The sequence below is a fragment of the Pectinophora gossypiella genome, unplaced genomic scaffold (assembly GCF_024362695.1).
Source record: "Pectinophora gossypiella unplaced genomic scaffold, ilPecGoss1.1 Pgos_42, whole genome shotgun sequence".
Taxonomy (NCBI): Eukaryota; Metazoa; Arthropoda; class Insecta; order Lepidoptera; family Gelechiidae; genus Pectinophora; species Pectinophora gossypiella.
This window is the reverse complement of record NW_026063252.1, coordinates 582116-606743: the sequence shown is the minus strand read 5'-3', so window position 1 is coordinate 606743 and position 24628 is coordinate 582116. Positions and strand designations below refer to the sequence as shown.

Here is a 24628-nt window from a genome sequence, read left to right as displayed (position 1 = left end):
ATATATATATATATATATATATATATATATATATATATATATATATTTTATAGGGACTATAATTCTTCTGCGGTGACTTCAAACGCCGCGAGAAGAAGGCGAGTGGTTCCCAGGAATCCGCCGTGCGCTGCTGGAGGACTGCACCTATAGCACTGTCAGAGGCGTCTGTGAAGATAGATAAATCAGCTTCTGGATTCGGGTGTGCCAGCATCGTAGCCCTAGAAATGGCTGACTTCCAGGCATGAAATGCCTCCATCATCTCTGGCGTCATGGTGATCTCCTGCTGACCTCTCTTCTTTGGACCTGCTAAAGCTGCGTGCAATGGCCCCTGGATATTTGAGGCACCTGGGACGAACCTGCGGTAGAAGTTCAACATACCGAGGAATCGCCGGAGCTCCTTCACGTTCTTGGGAACGGGGTAATCAGTAATGGCCTGAACTTTGTCGTCCAGTGGTCGAACCCTTCGCGCTGATACTTTATGTCCCAGGAAGGTGATGGTTGACTGACCAAAATCACATTTTGCGGAGTTAATCAGGACACCATAATCGGTCAGGCGCTGGAACAGCTGGCGGAGATGACTCTGATGTTCTTTCTCTGTGGCTGAAAAAATGAGTATGTCATCCAGGTATCCGTAGCAGTTCGGTAATCCCCTTAAAGCTTCATCTATGAAGCGCTGGAAAGTTTGCGCCGCGTTCCGGAGTCCAAACGTCATGTAGGGGAATTCGAATAACTCGAATGGCGTCGTGATCGCGGTCTTCGGTATGTCAGGAGAATAGACTGGTATTTGGTTATACGCCTTCACCAAATCTACCTTCGAGAAAACAGTACTACCTGCCAGCTGGTGCGTAAAATCCTGTATGTGTCGTATGGGATAGTTGTCGGGAATTTTGACAAACCTCTATAGTCACCGCAAGGCCTCCAACCATCATCTTTCTTGCGGGCCAGGTGTAACGCAGACGACCAGCAGCTCTCAGATCTACGAGCCGTACCAGCCTCCAGCACGCTCTCGAACTCCTTCTGGGCTATCTTCAGGCGATCAGGTGGCAACCGAGGAGGGCGACTCGTGACTGGTGGACCAGGAGTAGTCCGGATATGGTGAACCGTGTTGTGTTTTGGTGGTGTATGCGTACCTGCCGGGCGGGTTATGTCTGGGAACTCACGTAAGAGGTCATGATACCTCGATATCCCGGAGACGGCCTTGACGGAGGTGACAGCATCTGCACCCTTCCTTGCTGGCACGGACACAGAGAGTGTTGTCACGCCATCTATTAAACGGTGCTGTCTGCAATCAACAAGTAGATTATAGTAAGATAGGAAATCTATTCCTATAATTGGAGACATCAGCCACCACGAACCTCCAGTTAAATGCTCGCCACAAACCTAGATTAAGCTCCAGTTGTACCCAGCCGTACGTAGATATCACCGTGCCATTGGCCGCGAATAGCTGATAATCCGTCCTCGTCCGATGCTGTCCCAATGCCGTGCGCCGGTACACACACAGGTCAGATCCGGTATCGACGAGGAAACTTCTTCGACGCTTTGTCCACAACAAAAAGGCGGCCCGGTGCAACATTATGGCAGTCGTTGGCCGTTATCTCCGGCTGCCTGTGTCGTTTCCCGCGGTACTGCTGCTGTAGGAACAGGGAGTCGTACACTTAGTAGCCCTCTCTCCGAATCTGTTGTGATAAAAACAGACGGCCGGATTAAATGATCCGGATCTAGATCGACGGCGGTAATTTTTATTATTATTATTACCCCTGCTTCTTGATCGGGAACGTGCACCGCCGTCATTATTAAGTTGCGATTGCAAAGAAGCCACCTGCTTAGTCAGTTCGCTAATCTGCCTCGACATGTCTACCATCGAAACATTTGCACTTGTGGTCGCAACTTGTGGGGTGTTGGGTACGATATCGTACACCTGATCGGCAAGCTCCGCTACGTCTGCCAACGACATTTTTCGTTGCGCTGCTGCCACTACGGTCTGTAAATTGACACTCTGCGTCGAGCGGCCGTCCCGAACGGTCGTTTGTTCAGAGGTCCCGAGCTGCGCCCCGCAGCTCCCCGCGCTGCGCCCCGCAGCCCCCCGCCGCGCGCCCCGCGCCCCGTGCCGCCATTGTCTGCCGGCTACCTGCTGGCGTGACCCTGCCGCCATTCATTGAGTCAACAATAGTTCTTCTCAGAACTTGCTGGCTTATCTAAGTTTCAAGGATAAAATAACGACTGTTATTTTACAGTTGCATCGATTTTAATTTTAAAACCACAGTTTCGTGGTCCTCAGTGGATACCTTGCGGTGTTAACTAAGCTGAGTGGGACGTGGCCCTGGGGCGTCCGCTTGCCTCACTTTGAGGCAGGCATATTACCCGGACGGGGCTAGAACCACCGGCCTTGGGGTCTACCCTAGTCGACCCTAGCTGTCACCCGGGGTAGAGTGACCAATCTCTACCCCTTATATTTTTCTCTTCGTGTTTCGGGGTGTAAAAACCCTCCGCACTTAGAGCATAGGAACCCTCTTGCACAATAAGATCGGCAAAGGGATACCAGCTTAGGGCACACCATAAGTACACATCTTCATTGTTAACCCCAAGCAAAGAGGCAAAACTCACTCTTACACACCCTCGAGCAATCCCACTCGAGTTGCGAAAGTTAGCGAGCGATCGCCTCAGAGTTTCTTGCGCCGCTTATTCTCTGAGGAACGCTTTTGCGAAGCGGTAGTAATTATTCTATAGCAGATTGGCCGTCCCTTAAAAATGGCCGACAGCTCCGAGCTGTGGGCCGAAATCGGTAAAATCATTTTGACGCATATCCTAGCGGATAAAAGCAGCGCGCTTTACGCTGAGATATGCCGCTTAGTACCGCAAGTTGCGGCGTTAACCTTGCCTTCCGCGCCCCGCGTCGATAGTGCTCGTGCCGACCGCGCGTCGTCACCTTGTCTCCCCGCGACCCCCGGCCCCGCCGCCTCTCTCGCGTCGCTTCCCGGCACTGCCCGGCCTATTGCGTCTGCCCACCCCGCCGCGTCTCTTGCATTGTCCCAATCGCGCGCGTCTTCCCCTTCCCCTGCTACCCTCCTCGCCGGTGACGATGAGGAATCGTGCGATGTTCTTATGGACGTTGCCGAGTCCGATTCGTCGTCGGAGTGTGTGGAGTCGTCCTCTTCGGAGGACATATTCACGCTCGTGGAGGGCCGTAAGGGAAAACGAGCCCGCCGTCACCGCGAATCTGAGCCTGCTAAGGTCCAGAAGACGTCCTCGGGAACGTCGATTCCCTCTTCCATCCCCGAGGCCCGTAAGGCCCCTTCCAGCCCTTCTAAGGCTCTCAATTGTAAAAGTGCCATCAGCGGCACTCAAGTACAAAAAGGTCCCACCCCTCCGCCCTTGTATATGAGGGACAAAAATAGGTGGAACGAAGTCTCCCTTCGGGCGAAAGAGGAGAACATCGTAATCACCAGCGCCCGCACGACCCAAGATGGGATCAAAATTCAAGTCCCGTCATCTTCTGAGCATAGAAAGCTCACTACAATTCTGAAAGGTAGAGGAATACAATTCCATACCTACGCCCTCCCGGAGGAACGTATCCTCCGTATCATCATAAAGGGAATCCCTAAGGAGTGGGAAACCACTCTTGTTAAGGAGGACCTTGTTAACAACGGTTTTCCGGTGCTTGAGGTGCACCGTATGCATCGCGGTCGTGGCCAGGTCCCGTATGACATGGTCACAGTCATATTAGAAAGGACGGATGAGGGCAAGAAGATCTTCAACCTGAAGACTTGTTGCGGTCTATCTGGCCTTAAAGTGGAAACTCCCCATAAGGGAGGCCCCCCAACGCAGTGTCATAGATGCCAACTTTACGGGCATTCTAGTAGGCATTGCCATGCCAAGCCTAGGTGCGTAAAGTGCCTAGGGGATCACGCTACCTCGGATTGCCTTAGAGGCAAAAACGAGGTAGAACCCCCTAGCTGTGTGCTGTGTGGTCAGCAAGGTCACCCTGCAAACTATCGCGGATGCACCAAGGCTCCACGCACCCACCACAAGGTAGCCCAACGAAGGGCAGCCCGCGCTGCAGCTTCCCAACCCGGTCCCACTAAAGCCCATATGGCCCCTTCCTCGCACTCTACTCGCGATTTCCCAGCTCTGCCACTCACACAGACCAAACTCGCGCCGCAGCGTCCATCCGCATGGACTCGTCCCCCGGCAATCGTCCGACCCACAAATCCGCCCCGCGCCCAACCTAGTAGCAATTTAGGTATTCCTGCAGCCCCTCTCGCGCCTCGTCCGGTTCCTGCGATGGCCCCTCAGGCCTCTGCATTTCCTGTCAACCAGTTTAGGGAATTTAGTATTCTCTTTAAGTCGGCCCTTAGTCAACTTGACAGTTTATTAGACTCCCTGTCCCAATTTAAACCTAATAATGGATTGTACGAATAAAAGTAGAGTCAAACCGCGTTCCCTTACAATAGGTTTTTTCAATGCTGATGGCATCTTAGGTCAACGTGCAGAGATTCACGAGTTTGTAAAACATCATCAGGTAGATATTTTATTAGTGCAGGAATCTTTCCTCAAACCCTCTAATCGCGACCCCAAGATGGCGAATTATAATTTAGTGCGAAACGACAGGATCTTTGCGCCCAAAGGGGGCACTCTCATTTATTATAGAAAGTCACTTTACTGTATACCTATAGACCCGCCTGCCCTCACTGACATTGAGGCTTCGATCTGTCGAGTGGGCATGACAGGACATCAGCCAATCACACTAGTGTCGGCTTATCTATCTCCTAATAACTCTAAAAGGTTACTTAGAAGTGACCTCGAAGCCCTCTTTAATCTCAGTAATTCAGTCATAATTGCAGGCGATCTTAACGCTAAACATCTTTCTTGGAGTTGCTTAACAACAAACACAAGAGGCAGGGTATTAGAAACTCTAGCCGAGCCCCTCTATTATGATATAATAACACCATTGCAGCCCACTAGATATCCCCCTGACTTGAACCACAGACCAGAAATACTCGACTTGGCGCTTCTAAAGACAAACATAAACGTAAGTTTATGTTCTATAGAAGTACTACACGAGTTACAATCCGACCACCGACCTGTTATATTAAAACTAGGCTCCCGTTTAGACGCCCCTGATAATCTAGCAACCCCTAAGACAGTACTGGACTGGGAGAAGGTGGCCGAAGGCCTCCAGTCTTCCAGTTCAGTATACTTAGATAGTATCCCAGTAGAAATAGCCTCCTTAGAGGAGGCCTTGACAGCTATTAACTCCCTCACGGATCACGTGAGGTCGGTTTTGAATGAAAGTTCAAAACAGGTTCCGGAGATGGAAGACCATCGCTGGAAACTGCCTACCGACATCCGTGATCTGCTAACGGAGAAAAACGCAGCCACCCGCGCATATGATTCCAATCGCACCGAGGAATGTCGCCGTCATTTGCGTCTCTTGCAGCATACTGTAAGAAACGTATTAATGACATGCGACAGAATCGGTGGGATAATCTTTTGAGCGGCATTGAGCCCCACCACCAGGCCATCTGGCACCTGTCTAGGTCTCTTCAAAAGGATACGGTTGTTCCTACTCCTCCTCTCAATAGGCCTAGCCAACCCGCCGCTTTTGACGATGACGAAAAAGCCGAATGCCTTGCCGACAGTCTCGAAGCCCAATGCTCGCCCAGCACTCTCCCTATCGATCGTAGGCACCTCTCGACGGTGAACTCTGAAGTTCAGCGTAGGGCTTCTGTACCTCCCACCGATCCTCCTCTTCCACAGGTTACTGAGGAAGAGGTACTAGGTATCATCAAAAAATTTCATACCCGAAAAGCCCCTGGCTCAGACGGTATCACGAATCGTGTCCTTAAAAACTTCGGTGCTCCCCTCATCTGCTTACTAACGGCAATATTCAACGTCGCCATGAGCAACTGCGTCTTTCCACAGCAGTGGAAAGAAGCAATTGTAATTGGTATACCAAAGCCTGGGAAACCTAAAAACGAACCTTCCAGTTACCGCCCTATAAGTCTCCTCAATACCATGGGGAAGATTTATGAGCGGCTCATATTTGCTAGATTACGGGACTACGCCGAATCCAATAGTCTTATTCCACCAGAGCAGTTTGGTTTTAGAACCAAACACTCCTGCGTTCAACAAGTGCACCGTATTGTTGAACATATCTCCAGTAGATTAAACTTAAAAAAACCTGTCGCTACGGGAGCGCTCTTCTTCGATGTGGCGAAAGCGTTCGACAAAGTCTGGCACAACGGCTTGATCTACAAGCTTTATTCACTGGGAGTGCCAGACCGTCTCGTGCACATCATACGAGACTTTCTCTCAAATCGAACCTTTCGCTACCGCGTGGAAGGGACGCTCTCGTCACCGCACCCTATACATGCCGGAGTCCCACAAGGCTCCGTTCTCTCCCCTTTACTATTTTCATTGTATACTAGTGACATTCCCAAATCCCCTAATACCGAATTAGCTTTATTTGCGGATGATACAGCCATCTATTCTTCGTGCCGTGGTCGAGTTATGATGACCGGAATCCTCCAACGCGCGGCCAATGCCTTGGGCAAGTGGTTTCGCAAATGGAGAATCGAGGTAAACCCGGAGAAAAGTGCAGCGGTGTACTTTTCAAAGGGCTATTATAACACGCTACGGTCACGCCGTCAACTTAAAATCATTAAGATGTTTGGCAAGCCGATCCCTTGGGAGGAGCAAGTCAAATATCTCGGCGTAGTCTTAGATAGACGTCTTACTTTCAAGGCCCATATCAAACGTGTGCGCGATCGCGCCGCGTTTGTAATGGGCCGTCTTCATTGTCTCCTTAACAAGCGAAGTAAATTGTCCCTTAGGAATAAGGTGAAAATCTACACGACTTGCATCCGTCCGATCATGACCTATGCAGGGGTAGTTTTCGCTCATGCGAGTCCCTCTCAAATCCACCGTCTACAGGTAATACAAAATCGTTTCATGCGGAAAGCCACGGGAGCTCCGTGGTTCCTTCGCAATGAAAATCTGCACATTGACCTAGGTCTGCCAACCATTGCCCAATGGCTCAAATTAGCTTCCAAACGTTTTTTCGATTCTGCTCCGCACCACCCGAATCCCCTGGTAGTTGCGGCTTCCGAATACATCCCGCTTAGGGACGGTACTGAAAAGTATCGGCGTCCGAAGGACGTAATATACGATCCCGACGACCCGATGACTCTAGCCATAGAGGCAGCCAATCAGCTCGCGACACCAAACACTTCAGGACCCCGATACCGACCCCGCCGGCGTGGTCGACGATTTCCCTCATTCAGCGCTTATCGCTATCGACCCACTAGGGTCGATTAATTCTTTCAAATATTTTTCCTCTCAGACGACGCCCTGAGCCGAGGTTCGCGCCCAACTGGGCACCCTCAGGCCTGTTGTCTTAAACGTTGTACCGGGTGAGAGCCTTCAGCGCTCCCCATTTGTCCGGCCAAGTAGTTAATGCCATCTGCGGCAAATCTACAATAAGTCACGTCAAAAAAAAAAAAAAAGGTCTGTAAATTAGTAGGTAACCGACCTGCCCATAATGTGCGGAGGAAATCCTCTGGAACGGCTGGACCCGCTAACGTCTGCAAATTGCGGCGGTTTCCTGTCGCCTAGCTCCTCGTACGTAAGGAGTTGCTTGACTTTCTTTTCTTGCGAGGCGGCAAGTCGCTTAATTAGCTCGGACTTCAACTTTTCATACTTGCCGACAGCTGGTGGATTGACGATCTTTCACCTCCATAGCATATTGTCTATCCAGCTGGGCCGAGATCTAATAAAATTTCGTTGTGTCCGCCGTTATTCCCGAAAGCACGAACTGCGAAGGCCAGTTCGTGTCAATTTGCGCGAACCAAAGCATCGTAACGTGATTAATTTACTAATTAAAAAAGTTGGGTTCTAATGCTAAGTCAAGTTATAAGTATATACATATAAGTGGTCCACTGATTGTAATTTTAAACCTACGGGACTCTCTCCTTTAAATCAACAGGACTTTAAAAGAGTCAAACTTTTTAGGGAACTGTTATACAAACGTGACGTCAAATACAAAGAAACCACGAGACAATTGGAAAATAATTAGGCAGTTTGTTTTTGGAAAATTTGAATTGTATTGACATTTAGATATATATTATAACAGTTCCCTAAAAAGTTTGACACTTTTAAAGTCCTGTTGATTTAAAGGAGACAGTCCTGTAGGTTTAAAACACACACACACACATAACACACTACTACACTACGTACGTACGTACTGCGTATATACTTATAACTTGACTTAGCATTAGAACCCAACTTTTTTAATTAGTAAATTAATCACGTTACGATGAATATTGGACATTCTGCGAATTGGACAATTTGCGAACTGGACATTTTGCGAATTGGACCATTTGCGAACTGGACATTCTGCGAATTGGACGTTTTGCGAACTGGACATTTTGCGAATTGGACATTCTGCGCCTAAACGAGATACGCTTTCTACTCGTAAACCGTGGTGGCGCCACACGTCACTACGGTAGAAAGAGTAGATGCAATAATTCGTCTCAAGTTCCGAAACAGGATTGCACACATCAATATAGCGGAGCTGCCGCCGCTGCCTACCGATTATCTTCTTCAAAGTATGCGTGCATCGTGATTTACCAACAATGACCGATCGTCAGTCTCCTAAACAAGCGACTAACCCGCCTATGGGAGGTGAAGCTCCTGACTTGGCAAGATTAGGCAGAGAGTATGACGAATCCAAAATAACTTTACGTGGGGAAAGAAAAAGAAAAATGCCAGATGATCACGGCTGCAATTGTAACACCGAATTGCAAGGCATGCGATCCGAATTCTCGCATATGTCAACTCTGCTCGCGACTTTCATAGCCACAAATGAACAAAATATAAAGGTTGTTAACGATAATATTACTGAGGTCAAGAAACAAATCTCCGAAATGCAAATCTCGAACGAAAGTACTATGAATGCATTACATGCGGACCTACAGGGCGTTATAAAACAGGTTGAAGAAATTAAGATGTCTACAGTGAACCTTACCTCTGAACAAACAAAAATGCAAAATACTTTATGTACACTTAACAATAAAATTACTAAAAATGAAGAAAAAATACTTACTATTGAAACCGACCTTCAGAGCTACCAGATTAACAATGTAGCCGCGCAAGGCTCAAGTGAGCAAATAGTACGCGAGATTCAAGAGCGCAGCCAAAGGCAAAAAAATGTAATAATAGCCGGAATTGAAGAGCAGTCATCTGCAGACCAAAAAGATCGTATTGCTAAAGATAGAGAGGAAGTCATTAATATAATCAGCAAAACTGTAAAAGACATACCGAAACCGGTTAAAATAATACGTATTGGAAAATACAACCCTACCAAAAATCGTAGGATAAAAATTATCTTTGAAACTGAACAACCAGCAAAGCAGCTTTTGCGAAATAATCGAAACTTACCCAAAGGAATAAAAATTTACTCTGACACAACTCCAGCACAGCAAAAGATCATGCAACTATTAGTCACGGAACTGGAACGTCGTAAAGCAGAAGGTGAACAAGATATCGTCATAAAGTACATCAAAGGTCAACCAAAAATAATTAAAACAACGTCAAAAAACTAAACGAAGTAACAAAACCGTCGTCTGAAGATGTAACTTACCAAATTGTAACGAACTACGCAGATCTACTGACCAGTAAATCTCACCTCAATTTTCTTTATCTTAATGCAAGAAGTATCTGCAAAAAAGGAAAATTCGACGAACTGAGATGCATTATTACAACAATGACTAGTAAAGTGCATGTTATCCTGTTGACAGAAACTTGGATGAAGAATGAAAACATGCCCAGACTTACCGAATATCAAATTACACTCATTATTTTAACTTTAGAAATGACAAAAGGGGTGGCGGCGTTTCTATATTTATTCATGACGATGTTAAGCACAGCATATCCGAATCTTTATATTCAGGTGGAAACAACTTTCTATGGATAAAGTTGGAGACATACTCACTATATGTGGGTTTAGTTTACAATCCAGGCGACACGAACTCCAAACACTTTTTTGACACACTAGACTCACAAATACTTACAAGAAACAGGGCTATAATATTTGGAGATTTCAACATTGACCTACTTACTAAAGAAAGAGACAAAATTTTATATACTAAATTACTAAAAGAAGCGGGATACAAAATCTTAAACAAAATTAATATTAAATACTGCACCAGGAAGAGCGATACTAGGAAATCCGTCATAGACCATGTGAGCACAAATTTAAAAAATGACAAGTATCATTTTGCCATTATCGAATCGTCAATGTCTGATCACAGACAAATATATGTTGAATTGAAGAAGCATAAACCACCAACAATACAACGGACTACATATAGAGCTCTTGACTACGAAAGCTTATACAAATCGGTAGCAACATCAGATATAATATATGTAATTGAATTCCGTAGTAATATTTAATTTAATTGAATTTTGTAATATCTGTGACGTGTAATTATTATTATCAATAAATGACTATGACTATGACTATAAATACACTTAACTTAAATTTTACTCAGCTGGAAGATAAAATAGCAACGCACATAGAACAAAGCAAAATCACTAAAACAAAATTTTTAAATCCTCCACAGAAAAACTGGATACACAAAAGCATTTTACATGGAATCAATGAAAGAAACAAACTGTGGTCCAAACTCCAAGATGATCCAAAGAATGAAAGTCTACAGAACGTTTTCAAACAGAAGAGGAAAGATGTAGCCGAATGTATCAAGAAGACTAAAGATGCGTATTACTATGGTGAATTCATAAAATGTAGCAAAAAACCAAAAAAAATGTGGACGCTTATAAATGATCTATCTAATAATAAGATCCAGAAAGGTTGTGCTCCATCGAAGCTGATAACAGACACTAGGACTATTACTGATATAAGTGAAATATGCAATACTTTCAATGAATATTTCTCATCAATAGGGCCTCAGTTAGCGGACGAAATTAAACGACATTTCCCTAATTCACCCACAATGCAACGTTCACACATATCTAAAGCATTACCACAAGACTTCTCGTCTTTCAAACCATGCACAGTTGATGAAGTAGCAAAAATTATTGATGGCTTAGACTCTAACACTAGCGTTGGACTGGACGGAATCAGCACAAAGGCTATAAAATGCATAAAGAAACTCATTGTCAAACCTCTTACAGATTGCATCAATGATTTGTTATTAGAAGGCGTCTTTCCAGATAACTTAAAACTAGCTAAAATCTCACCGATTTACAAATCAGGTACCAAGTGTAACCCAGGCAATTATCGGCCGATCTCCGTACTTCCCGTTTTGTCTAAAATTTTAGAGAAAATCATACACAATCGTTTACAAGCCCACCTAGAACTAACAGATTTTATAACCACTAGACAATTTGGTTTTCGCCCTAAAAGTAACACGCTAGCTGCTGCCATTGATCTTACAACTAAAATAAAATATAACATTGACAACAAAAAATTAGTAGTGGGTGTTTTTATCGACCTAAAAAAGGCTTTCGATACAGTTTCCCATGAAATGTTGGTAACAAAACTAGAAATGAAGGTTGGGGTCACTGGTAGTGCGCTGGCGATATTAGTCTCTTATTTAAAAAATAGACACCAAATCGTGCAAATAAATAACTACAAAAGTACGGCCCAATATCTATCTTTCGGAGTGCCTCAGGGATCAATACTCGGACCTTTGCTTTTTTCTATATATATAAATGACATACTGGAACTAGGACTCCATGGCCATATAACATTATACGCAGATGACACATGCCTCTTTTATTTTGGACCCTGTATACACACTATCATCTCACTCATTCAAAAAGATTTAGACACCTTATCCGAATGGCTTAAATGTAATCTTTTAACAATTAATACATCAAAGACATCATACATTATCTTTCGAGTCAAAAATAAGTATATACCTAGCTACAACCCTCCAAAAATTGATAACGTAACTTTACACGAAAAGAGTCATGTAAAATACCTAGGGCTACGTATTGACAAGTATCTATCCTGGAATGAGCAAATCAGGTATATTAAAAATAAACTATCATCCTTAATGGCATCACTGCGCGGTATTGCCCGATGTATTTCTAGGAACATACGATATCTAATTTATAACTCTCTTGTTAAGTCTCATTTGTTGTACCTGATTGAGGTTTGGGGCACCGCCGCGAAGTCCAGAATACAAGAGTTACAAGTTAGTCAAAACAAAATATTAAAAATTTTGTTCCACTATCCTTACCTTACAACTTCATCTAAATTGTATAATGAAACAGGTCTTATGAGCATCAACCAATTATATACTTATCACACTTGTATTCTCATTCGGAAAGTACTTAACAAAAAAATACACACATCAATCTCTCTCACGCAAACAAAACATATTAGTAAGCGTATAACACGACGCGCAAGCTATATCGTATTGCCAAAGATACGAACAAACTACGGTAAGCGAATGTTTACATACGAGGGAGCACAACTTTATAACTGACTACCGTCCGATATATAACGTATTGACTCAGATCGATCATTTAAGGCCAAACTTTCCCATTATGTAATACAAAATATTTCTATTTAGAGCATTCTATAACTTTGTTTCTGTATAGCATCGTAAGCATGATTATTATTAAGTAAGTGTTTCTTATGTAAGTGACTGTAAGTCTTTAATAAGAAATAAAGATTCTATAAACCTAAAAACCCTATGGAGGGAGACAGGTCGCGCTTTGGTCCGTCAGGTTAATTGTCACTCCGTAACAACCATGGGATATCACTATGTTTAAAAACACTGTCCGTACACCTGTAGGCACCTCACTTACTCGAGGACCTCCGACTATCAGGCCTACCTGAGGCGTCCCGGTATACCGTACAGGTGATGCGTTGAGGCCGGCTCAGGCCAGGGCGTGCTGGACGATGGCGGCGCAGCGGGCCAGCTGTGTACGCAGCTGGCGGGCTGCACGTCCACCGGTCAACCTCGCAGTCCTTCACCGGGCCTTATCCGGAGTGTTGGAAAAAGGAGAGGCGCGGCACATCCACATGGGCGCCGCACAAAGAAAAGCTTCGACGTACAAATCAACCAAGGCAAGCTCCGCCGTAATGAAGCTTGAAATAACTTGCAAACGCAGAAGAAAACAGTAGGAATCTTCATTCACAAAACATTGTTGAAATCATCTCATCCAATCATAAACTTCTTCTTACATTAAACTAGCAAAAACGTTGACGTTAAAAAACTTGCAAAAACGTTAAGAACATTAAAACGTTAAAAAACTTTAAAAACTTAAAGACTTTAAAAACTTAAAAGACCCCATCTGCAACAAGGAATGGCAATGATTAGCATGTGGTTCAGCTGACAGCGTGGCAAGGCAACTCACGAGTGTAAAACAAAGAAAATAACTTACAGGTTCATCCGGGATAGTTGGGCATCGCTCGGATGAAACCTAAACCCACCCACTAAACCTTCAGCGATGGGATTTCAGTGATGTTGCTGAAAACAAAGGACCTCGAGGTTATCACCAAGTTGGTGCAAAAATATGCACGAAGAATGGCGAGGACTTACCATCTCGGTTAAGTTGTTTATTTAAATTAAGACATCGGCTCTTGATGTCGCCGATAAATCGTGGCTTTTAATTTGCCCACATTATAGTTACGGCAGTGGAGTCTCCGGCGCTCTCGCGACGTCCCCACTTTCCAAAACCTGTCTCTCAGCTCAGCCGGCTGTCAGTCTGACAAACGAACCAACAATGTTGCCAACTTAAAAAATCTGCCAACCATAAATTCGCCGAATCAACGACAACAAACGATCGACTTGTTTGATCCAAAACTAAATCCAAATAAAATCTAAATATTCCTTAAATAAATGTTGCAGATAATTTAAATAGTTAGTTTAGAAACAAAAGAAAATTATCGAACAGATCGGGCCCATCGATAACCCTGCAGCGCCATCTGTGATGTCCTGCGGGTAAAATATAAAACAACGATATATCGTCAGAAACCACAAGATGTCGCTACAAGGCTCGTTGGTCCGAAATGCTTCGTTACAATGGTGTCAGAGGTTCGACGCTAGAAATATTCAAAAGTTATCTGACAAAACGCTCCCAGGATGTTACAATTAATATAATGACTAGTGACTAGGAAAATAACCAGCTGTTTGGAGTACCACAAGGCAGAATTTTGGGGCCAACACTCTTTATCTTGTATATAAACGATATGTGCAGGCTTCAGCTACCTCACTGCAGTATATTATATATGTCGTAAAAGTGGGTCGGTGTCGGGTCGTAACATCATCATCAGAATGGAGGGTGGGCGTTAGAAGACAATAATGGCCGTCATCAGTATCACAATCATTTTATTTACTTCCACATAGTTTTTGTATCACGATTAAATAAAGTCACAGCATAAGGTACACACTCACGGCAACGTCACGGTATTCGTAACGGTTACACAGTCTCTCGAAATCTAGCGCGCATAAGGACGTTAGCGCGAAGGGGCTACTCGCCCTCTACTTGCCCTCCACCACCCATGGTTCCTATATTCGGACCGAATCATCGGGACATGTGAACGTACTTGCTAGGTGCTCTTTTCCGATCACACTTTCTTGACGTCCCTACAAGTTATAGGTGAGCGACTATAGCACTCCTCGTAATTATTCGACACGTCCGCTCATGACGATGGTTCGCGGTAGACTGCCCGACTAGAACGGCAGTGCACGTCTGCTCGACACGACGACTCTGTAGTGACTCCCGACTTCACTCCGCTCTGCTCGTACGCCACCTGACGTCGGAGCGTTGCAACTTCATGATGGAAGTGTTGCAACTTCATTATAGTGTCTAATTTGATCAATTTCTCTTCTTTATTCATAACTAACTCCGACACGGCCATCCTGCGCGACACACGTCCTCGTGTGTGAATCTGAAACAACATACCACAGCACAGTATCCAAGTTCGCTCGGTCATTCCTGACCTAACATGAGACTCTACATGAGCTCTACTTGTGACTCTACATGAGATCTACTTGTGACTCTACATGAGCTCTACTTGTAACTCTACATGAGCTCTACTCGTGACTCTACACGAGCTCTACTCGTGACTCTACATGAGCTCTACTCGTGACTCTACATGAGCTCTACTCGTGACTCTACACGAGTTCACATTACATCATGATAAATCAACTACTCCGACACGGTAAACGGACCATTGACCAGTATTCACACACTATAAACAACCAAACTTGAAAATCCAATTACTCTTTACACGTCTGTCGTTACTATCACCTAAACGAGCGATAGTAACTCATGCCACTCTACTGAGCGACGATATCTCAAAACCAGGCGTCACTACCACCTAAATCGAGCGGTAGCAACTCATGCCACTCTACTGAGTGACGATATCTCACAACCAGGCGTCACTACCACCTAAATCGAGCGGTAGCAACTCATGCCACTTACACCAAGTGACGATATCTCAACACAGTCGTTGCTGCCACCTAAATCGAGCGACAGCAACTCATGCCACTTACACCAAGTGACGATATCTCAACACAGTCGTTGCTGCCACCTAAATCGAGCGACAGCAACTCATGCCACTTACACCAAGTGACGATATCCCAACACAGTCGTCACTGCCACCTATATCGAGCGACAGCAACTCATGCCACTTACACCAAGTGACGATATCTCAACACAGTCGTCACTGCCACCTAAATCGAGCGACAGCAGCTCATGCCACTTACACCAAGTGACGATATCTCAACACAGCTAGCACACAAACTTTACATTTTAGTTGGTAGAATAGTGGTCAATGCGTTACACAATTTCTTTTATATCACTAATTTCTAATTTGCGCAGTTCGACTAATTCTACCGGAGGTCAACTTGACTTAGATTCAGGTACAATGTCATGACCAAATACAAAGTCAACATGACATCCAGGCCTCGACCGCATACCTGTAGTTTCTAAGACGAGCAGCACAAAAGTGGCTGCAGCCCCGAACACTACAAGTGCGCAGCTTCCTATCAGAGTTGCTCCGAAACAGGTCAATCATAGCTTTCATTGCTCAATTAAATCAACCAACATTACACATCTACTGCAAAGCACAACAGGCTGTAATATTCCTCCCCAAACTGCGGTTACGCTACAAAACAGTCATGAGTCACAACATCCCCTCCCGAGATGGCCACCATGGTCCACGACCACAAAACGACAGAGCACCCTGGCTCTCTCTCACACACACACAAGTCATAAAGTCACGATGTAGCGACCAACACCTCGAAGAAATATTTCCGCATTTACACAATTACCAATTCGGTATGATCATCATTTAGAATGTTTTGCTCCAATTTTCTCACTAATGATTTACTCTGTTTCGGGCATTTTCTAAGCCTATTTCATTTAATCATGATCCAAATAATTTTACTTCGCAATGTTTACTTCACTTCATTACAATTTCCAATTTAACTAAAGTAAAAGAGAACTTTCTGCACTATGTTCGTTTGTATCTTATTACAACTTCCCATATTTCAAATCAGGTAAAACAGATACGACTCACCAGGACTTATAAGAATTTCCAATAAAAGATCAACCACTGGTCTTGTGACATGGTTTAGGTCTTCAACAGCACCAGCGCAGCAAGTCCGGCTGGTATACAACGTGCTGCCATGATGTCGTCACTTTACACGGCTACGGTTCAGCCCGCGCCATTTTCATCCTTGCTTGCAATCCACCAATTGCCGAACCAAGTTATGACATGAAACAAAAGAATTCACTGTATTATCGTATTCACATGACTTTCTTTCAATCAGTTTAAAAAGATTACAATAAAGAATGTTGAATATTGAAACATTTGATGAATGACGGTAGATTACAAAACACGTTCTTTAACGAGACTCAATTATCATGTCATGATTAATTTCTTTTTGATTGGAGTGAGAAAATACAACTTTGATCACGCGGGTTAAGCGTGTCTACACCAATTCGAAATATTTTTAGACCAAAATACAAAGATTTGACAATGATGAAAACAGATTGGAAAACGCGGTATGATTGACACGGATTGACACAATATTTCTCGTCAATTTTCTTTTTAAACAAACGGAAATAGTAATTTCCAAGTTAATTTTAAATCAATTTCCTCATTATTAGAAACGAAAATTCACCCAGCAATGAAGTCAATAATAATAAGGTTCCAGTATGAAAACGACTCACCGTAATTACAGTTTCCAAGTTGAGGTACCATAATTTCCTAACACGACTGCACACATTACGGAAATATTGTGATGTTCACGCCATCATATCTCACGGCATGTAGTGATGCCGATCATTAACAAGGTCCAGGTCACTTCAAAGTCAGGTCCATCTCCAAATTCAGGCATGACACTACATCTTCATCACGTGGTCACACGAATGTGATAATCATCATAATCTTCTTCTGATAGTGATAATCGAAACTTGCATTGTCTTGTTGTGAACGTCGCATCACGTTGTCTTCATCCAAGTTCACTAATCCCGCTTCTGATGTCGTAGCAGTGTGGGGGTCGGTGTCGGGTCGTAACATCATCATCAGAATGGAGGGTGGGCGTTAGAAGACAATAATGGCCGTCATCAGTATCACAATCATTTTATTTACTTCCACATAGTTTTTGTATCACGATTAAATAAAGTCACAGCATAAGGTACACACTCACGGCAACGTCACGGTATTCGTAACGGTTACACAGTCTCTCGAAATCTAGCGCGCATAAGGACGTTAGCGCGAAGGGGCTACTCGCCCTCTACTTGCCCTCCACCACCCATGGTTCCTATATTCGGACCGAATCATCGGGACATGTGAACGTACTTGCTAGGTGCTCTTTTCCGATCACACTTTCTTGACGTCCCTACAAGTTATAGGTGAGCGACTATAGCACTCCTCGTAATTATTCGACACGTCCGCTCATGACGATGGTTCGCGGTAGACTGCCCGACTAGAACGGCAGTGCACGTCTGCTCGACACGACGACTCTGTAGTGACTCCCGACTTCACTCCGCTCTGCTCGTACGCCACCTGACGTCGGAGCGTTGCAACTTCATGATGGAAGTGTTGCAACTTCATTATAGTGTCTAATTTGATCAATTTCTCTTCTTTATTCATAACTAACTCCGACATATACATACGCTGATGACACTGCCATTTTTATTAGCAGTCCTGATTGGAAAACAACTAGGGATCGGGCGGAGTACGCGTTATCTATAGTCATGCTTTGGCTATCCCAGAATCAACTGACGCTGAATCTGTCAAAAACCAATTTTATCACTTTTAATCTCAAGAAGTCTAAATCAGCTACCTCATTAGACCTAAAAGGTCATACTTGTTCCAACCAATCTACTACCTGCCACTGTCAGTCCTTATCGAGAGAAACTTGCATTAAATATCTTGGGGTCTATATTGATGAACGTCTGGATTGGCACAACCATAATTATAAATCAACTGGTATCTCGAGTTAGAAAGTTAATATACGTTTTTAAAAAAAATACGCCACTGTACTGATGCAGATACCATTAAAGTGGTATACTTTGGACTCTGGTAATCTTTACTTGACTATTGTGTTACTGCTTGGGGTGGAGCCTGCAAGGCCGGCCGACCATTTCTTTTCCCTATGGACGATCTATACGCCGATTGCAAAGTGTTAATGGTGAGACACTCCAGACCACCATTAGAAAACACGCTGCCTTAGCATTTTATCCAGGTATCTACCAGGTATCTACGTCAAGAAGCGTCGATCGGACATAGTTTGCTTGTGATTTAAATAAATTACCACCCGTTACTTTCGACCATGTTGATGTAACTAGGCTCTGAAAGGATATTCTTAAGAATGATTGCTTAAGAATGATATTAATATTATTAAAACGTCACACGCTACAAGGGATCAGCTGTTAAAAATATCAGAAAAAATTCAAGGTCAAAATAATGTAGATGAAACCATATTGGACCATTCCTTTAACGCAAATATTAATTTACGAAGAGGAGCAAGCATAATTATAGACAGAGGACCCATGGGAATGCCGCATTTTTCATATTTATCTACTGAGGAAGACAACTTGACAACAAAAGTTAATAACCATCCGGTTGATTGGTATAGTATAACTCTGTCACCTTCGCGCTCATGCCCGAGCGACAATACATCTGTCTCGCCTCGGCAGAAGCAGCGACACGTGAAGGCCATGACCGCGAGTTCGACAACGAGCGGTCAGCCTACGGAAGCGCATAAATAGATAAACCGGTAAGGCGCACTGCGGTTTCTAACGCATACAACAGCGCGCGTAAGGAGCGTCAGGTGTGCAGTGATGAGTCATCGAATATCTTTAATAACTTGCCCGTGCGCAAATCTTTTGTTGAGCTGGTTAAAGCCGAAGGTGATTGGACTGATAATACAAACAAAAATAAATAGAAAACCGTGAAAAGGAAGCATTATAAATATAGATTTGTTGGCAAGAAAGGGACGGCGTTACCTTTACCAGATTCAAAGTTCAAGGCAGCGGATAAAAAACTTCCGCTTCCGCCTTTGGTGCTACTGGGAAATTGGAGATGGATACTTCTACCGGCTTGATACGCGGCAGACCTTTTGGTGGCGTGGCGCTGTTGTGGAGACTAAGTGCTTTTGAATCTGTCGATGTTATCGAGTGTAATAGTGTACGCCTGGCGGCTATTAAAGTATCTACGTGTGATCGCAGTTTTATAGTATTCTCGGTTTATATGCCTGTCGATTGTAATGATAAATTAGTGGAATTCACTAACTGTTTGAGAGAGATCAGTGCTATAATTGACATTACTAAAGTGTCTTCAGTATTTATTTTAGGGGACTTTAATGCACATCCTGATAGGTTGTTTGGAATTGAGCTGTTAAAATTTTGTAATGAACAACAATGGTCGTGCGTAGATATAGAAAATCTGATTAGTGCCTTCACATTTGTTAGTGATGCTCACGGTTCTACCAGCTGGCTAGACCACTGTGTAGTGACTGGGGCAGCGAAGCAATCGGTAATGGATGTTAAGGTGTTATATGACAGTAATTGGTCTGACCATATGCCACTAGAAATTAGCTGTAATATACAAGTGCTCAGGCCTCAGGTTTCATTACAAAAGGCCCCGCGGAATAAAGTAATTTCGGGAGATAAGGACTTAAGCGGTTTAGAATTTTTATACAAAAGGGTTTTCCCGCTAATTCCTGTTCCCGTGGGAATTTCGTGTATTCCTTTCTTAGTGCACCTCTATGGTACCTAAGCTACGTCTCTTCCTAATTTCAAGTGCCTACGTTTAGCCGTTTAGGCTGTAGTGTAGTAGTATATGTATTTATAAGTTATGTATGATGACTAAGATAGGTTCCATTAATAAAGGAGTCTTGAGATGATACTCGGCTGTTTCACTCGTCCCGAACCTGACCTTATATGGCGACCCTGCCATGTCTGGCATCAGCCGCTCGCGACGCGTTTAATATTACAAAAATAAGTAAAAATAAATCGACTATGGACTCTTAACATCAAAAACTTCAAAAAAAAATAACCTTATAAAATGTGTAACGCTAAAGCACCACCGCCTCCATCCCCGACGCAAATAACTTCACAAATTGGGTATCAGAACACTATATACAACACCCAAGTGGAAACCCATATTGGACTGATTTCGTGGTGTATGCTGGCCTTCATACTAATTTTTGTGATGGTCGGAATTATCGTCACAGTGCGTTACTGCGTGAAATGTTTCAACAAAAGAGTCGACCGCGGCGTCGATGCTGGCATGCTACGGCTGCAGAAGATCGGTTAGCTGTCTTCAAACGATTATCTACCACTCTTCGGTCTGCGGCGTGAACGTGATGCAACATGTTTGTGAAAAGTGATAAGTGAGTGAAAATAAACGGCGTTAAAACGGTATGTACAATGAGTGAATAAAAAAAAAAGTGAGAAATGACGTTATTAAAATAAAAAGACAATATAAAATATATATATAAATATATTTACCTAGCATTTTAGATACTATATGCTTATAGAGATAAATATTTAATAGAAATATATAAGTAATTACTAGCTAAAAAAATATATATATATATTTCACATGGGAAGGTTTGTTATTTAGTTACGTTTAATTCTAAGGCAGTTTAATGTGCGATTTTTATGGCCGAATATTTGAAAAAGCTTAACGATGACATACGTGCCATTAGAGAATATTTAATTAAAATTGGACCTAAAAGGCGTAGAAATAGTGCAACAGCAAAGAAAAAGATAGAAAGTGTAGAAGAATTGGTTAAACAGTTTAATAGTTACCTAGATTCTATTCAAAAAGTATTACGGTTTAAGGATGAATTAGAGAAGGAGGAAATTAACAGAAATTCTACAGATTTCAGAAAATTATATGCAGACATGCAGGCTTTATGCTCCTGCTCAGGACGCTCAGAGGAAGAGGAAACTGAGCAAAGCGCAGAAGAAGAATCAGAGCAGAGTGAAGACCAACAGTCAAAGGTAAGTGTAAGTAGTAATAGTGAGGACAAGCATTCACCAAACATAGCGAAATTCGATTTAAAAATTGCCCTTAGCCTATTGCCGGTTATGACTGACAAAGAGCAGAACACCAAGGAGTTAATTGATGGGATAGAATACTATGGCTCCACCTTAGCATCAGGGGAAGTCTCACAATTAATTTCCTTTGTTTTAAAAACGCGTCTCTCTCAATCAGCAAAGTTAAAAATAGCAGGTAGTAAATATGAAACCTTCAATGATCTACTTACAGCTATGCGCACACATTTACTATCCCTAAAGGCAGCGACAGCAATTCAATCGAAATTGCAAACTATTAGGCAGAACGAGCGCAGCATATCAGATTTCGGACAAGAAATTTCAGAAGCATTTAGAGATTTAACAATTTCGCAGGCCATTGGAAACACAGATCATTATAGTATTTTGTGTCCATTGAACGAAAAGTTCGCAATAAAAAGGTTTGCCGACGGCCTACGAAATCGTCGAATCGGCACAATAATTACAGCACGCGATTACAAATCGCTCTGTAGTATCCATAAGTAAGTAAGTATACGTAATAAGAACATAGGTACATGTATTTAGTCTTAGCTGTAATAAATCAGTATCTAACCGGACTCCGTTGTTTCAATACTACTATCCTTATATGGCGACCCTGCAATTCGAGCATGGGTGCGTTAGTTGCGCAAGTTTTTTTTTTTTTATTATTGAATAAAAGTGAAAAAGTATGAAGTGACGGACTTTTGTAGGAGTTTCTTTTTCTTCATCGGAAATACGCAGACTTTTTCCATCCACAATGGGGACACCACAATCAAAACCGGAGCCTACTGCAGAAGAGGAGCAAATGATTGCGACTCAAGTGGGATACATAAACAGAATGGAGGTCCACAACACCATGGTACTAGGACACATGGGCAAGATCAGCATCTCTATAATAGTCTTTGTTGGATTCATTGGAGCTGTAATTTTGTTTCTGTTGTTGCGCTACATAAATTCGTGTTTCAACAAACGGGTTGATAGGCGCGCGCTAGCTGTTGCGTTCAAGAAGAGGAACACCGAAAATGTCTAGTAAGTGAAGAGTTGAATGTACAATCGGCATCGACAGGGCCTGATGACAATGATGAAAATTAAAGTGAAGTGCGCGTAAAAATATATATACAAAAACGTGTGCGGTAACAATTAAAAGTGCAATAAAAAAAAAAGAAAAGAAAGAAAAGATGCGGTACAGGCAGCCCAAGAAGAAGAAATGTCATCACCAACTTCGGCAGACATTATGGGCATGCGAAGACAAGGTCGAGGTAACTTCATCCCCCGTAGAAGTTACAGAGGACAACGCGGTTCTTACACAAGAGGACCACGGTATTCAAGAGGTAATCAAAATTATAGATATACCCCACAACCACATCAGACTAACACCAGAGGGTGGTCACGTGCAGCGACGTCAAGAGGTAGGTATAACCAACGGCGTCCCTATACACATGGAAATGTTCACGTGATTTCATCCGAAACACGCGCCACCACAGATGAGTCACAGCGCGTTCAATCACCTGTCGAGTCATTCAACCATTTTTTTCGAGCCTAGATATGTCAATGCATGCAATAGCATGAATCGAGTTTCAATGCAATTAAAACATAAACAATGTAATTGGTTAGTTGACACCGGGGCGTCGATCTCTGTCGTCAAGTATGATAGAGTCATGAGTTTACAAATACCATTCCATAAAGAAAGAATACGTATAAATGGCATTGGTGGAACTGTTTATTCCGAAGGATATGTATATTTACAATTAAACGTAAACGAATTTGTTTTTGATCATAAATTTTACGTATTTGAAAAGCTACCCTGTAATACTGATGGAATTTTGGGACAAGATTTCCTTCAAAAATACAAATCAATTTTGGATTTTGAGTTAAATACCATAACCTTGACCACAAAGAGCGGAATATCGGTGTCATTTAAACTTAAGTATTTTGATAGTAAATCTATTTATTTCACTGTACCAGCCCGTAGTGAAACAGTTCATTATTTGGATACAAACATTTTAGAAGATTGCGTTGTAAACTCACAGGAAATAAGCAATGGAGTGTACATAGCAAGTACTATAGGAAAGCCGAAAAACGGAAAAATACCATGTAGGATAATGAATACGAGAGATAGCGACGTAATATTAAATTATTTTAACTTAAGCACCACTAAATTAAGCGACTACTATGTATGTCAATTTAATAAACCGAAAATCAATGCTAAAAGGGTCAAGCAGTTATTGTCACAATTACAATTACATAGTATGAATGACGAAGAGCAAAAGTCTATTGAAAATATTTGCGCAAAATTCCCCGACGTATTTTTTCTACCCGGAGACAAATTAACAACTACTTCTTTATATGAACAAACGATAGAGTTAAAACCACAGAGCTCTCCAGTGTATATTAAGCCTTATAGGCTTCCTCAAGCGCAAAAAGCGGAAATTGATAGGCAAATAAAGGGAATGCTAGACGATGGAATAATAGAAGAAACTAGGAGCTCATGGTCAAGTCCTCTACTGCTAGTACCGAAGAAACCAGATCCATCAGGAGTAAAAAAATGGCGTGTTGTTATAGACTACCGAAAATTAAATAATCAAATACAAGACGATAAGTTTCCTTTGCCAAATATTACAGACATTTTAGATTCGCTTTCTGGTTCTGTTTATTTTACAACACTTGATCTGTATCAGGGTTTCTATCAAATTAATCTACATAAGAACAGCCGCCCATATACTGCATTTACAACATCCAAAAACCAATATCAGATGACAAGATTAGCTATGGGACTAAAAACCAGCCCTAGCGCTTTTTCGAGGATGATTACAGTCGCGATGTCAGGTTTAAATTATCAGCAATGTTTAGTTTATTTGGACGATTTGTGTGTTTTTGGGCGTAATTTAGAAAACCACAATAAAAATTTGATGAACGTTTTGACGCGCTTACGGAAAGTCAATTTAAAATTAAACCCCGTAAAGTGCAAATTTTTACAAAAAGAAACCTTGTTCCTAGGACACGTGGTATCCGAAAGTGGTGTATCACCTGATCCTGCAAAAACACGAGCATTAGAAAATTACCCAAGACC

General features: G+C 42.9%; 1 protein-coding gene and 1 long non-coding RNA gene across 3 annotated transcripts in view; one reads left to right on the top strand and one right to left on the bottom strand.

The window, feature by feature from the left end:
* Window positions 1-24628, top strand: part of LOC126381270 (uncharacterized) — a 321493-nt gene that overhangs the window by 51330 nt on the left and 245535 nt on the right. The gene's annotated exons all lie outside the window — the stretch shown is intronic.
* On the bottom strand, window positions 14632-15727 carry LOC126381274 (uncharacterized). Its single transcript, XR_007568762.1, has 2 exons — window positions 15646-15727; window positions 14632-15574 (listed from the first exon to the last, which is right to left on the bottom strand). It is a non-coding gene; the product is annotated as an uncharacterized LOC126381274 (long non-coding RNA).